Source organism: Saccopteryx bilineata, chromosome 4 (assembly GCF_036850765.1).
Source record: "Saccopteryx bilineata isolate mSacBil1 chromosome 4, mSacBil1_pri_phased_curated, whole genome shotgun sequence".
NCBI lineage: Eukaryota > Metazoa > Chordata > Mammalia > Chiroptera > Emballonuridae > Saccopteryx > Saccopteryx bilineata.
Window position 1 is genome coordinate 2171350 of NC_089493.1, and position 1536 is coordinate 2172885.

Genomic DNA, 1536 nt, shown 5'->3' on the forward strand with positions numbered 1-1536 from the left:
AGCTTCAGAAACAAACAAAAAACAAACAAACAAACAAAAAAACCCCCAAAACAGTGTGGTACAAGCTAAAGCAGTGGTCCTCAACCTTTTTTGGGCCACAGACCGGTTTAACGTCAGAAAATATTTTCACGGACTGGCCTTTAGGGTGGGACGGATAAATGTATCATGTGACCGAGACAAACATCTAAGAGTGAGTCTTAGATGGATGTAACAGAGGGAATCTGGTCATTTTTTAAAAATAAAACATTGCTGCTGGGGCTCCATTGTAGATGCAAGAAAAAGGGTCCTCGCGCTTTCTTTCTGTCTGACTGTGGCAGCCAAGATTGAATGGGGGAATACAATAAAAAAATAAATAAAATAAAAAAAATTAAACATTGTTCAGACTTAAATATATATATAATGGAAATAATATAAGTTATTTATTCTTCCTCTGCGGACCGGTACCAGCCCGCGGCCAGGGGTTGGGGGCCACTGGGCTAAAGGACAGATGGACAGATTCAGGGCACAGCCTAGAGAGCTCACTATACTAAACCCTCACATACATGGTCAATTAATTTTTGACAAAGGTACCAAGACCATTTGATGGACAAATGACAGTCTTTTTGACAAATGGTGCTGGGAAAACTGAACATCCACACGCAAAAGAATGGAGTTAGAGCCCTGGCTGGACTGCTCAGTTGGTCAGAGTACCGTCCTGAAGTGCAGAGGTTGCCGGTTCGAGTCCCCGGTCAAGGCACATACAGGAACAAATAAATGTTCTGTCTCTCTCTCCCTCTCTCCCTTCCTCTATCTAAAACCAGTAAAACAAACAAATGAAAGAATGAAGTTGGACTCTTAACCTTATATCATACACACACAAAAAAACTCAAAATGGATCCAAGATCTAAATTTAAAAACTAAAACTAGGCCTGACCTGTGGTGGCGCAGTGGATAAAACGTCGACCTGGAAATGCTGAGGTTGCCGGTTCAAAACCCTGGGCTTGCCTGGTCAAGGCACATATGGGAGTTGATGCTTTCTGCTCCTCCCCCCTTTTCTCTCTCTCTCCTCTCTCTCTCTCTCTCTCCCTCTCTCTCCTTTCTAAAAAAAAAAAAAAAAAAAAAGAAAAAAAGAATAAAAAAAAAAAAAACAGCCCTGGTGGGTTGGCTCAGCGGTAGAGCGTCGGCCTGGCGTGCGGGGGACCCGGGTTCAATTCCCGGCCAGGGCATATAGGAGAAGCGCCTATTTGCTTCTCCACGCCTCCCCCTCTCCTTCCTCTCTGTCTCTCTCTTCCCCTCCCGCAGCCAAGGCCCCATTGGAGCAAAGATGGCCCTGGCGCTGGGGATGGCTCCTTGGCCTCTGCCCCGGGCGCTAGAGTGGCTCTGGTCGCGGCAGAGCGACGCCCCGGAGGGGCAGAGCATCATCGCCCCATGGTGGGCAGAGCTTCGCCCCTGGTGGGCGTGCCAGGTGGATCCTGGTCGGGCGCATGCGGGAGTCTGTCTGACTGTCTCTCCCCGTTTCCAGCTTCAGAAAAAATAAAAAAATAAAAAAATAAATAA

The 1536-nt window shown here is 46.8% G+C and overlaps 1 pseudogene; it reads left to right on the plus strand.

Moving 5' to 3' along the window:
- Nucleotides 1-246: 246 nt before the first annotated feature.
- On the plus strand, nt 247-343 carry LOC136337101 (small nucleolar RNA SNORA31; annotated as a pseudogene).
- Nucleotides 344-1536: the final 1193 nt, after the last annotated feature.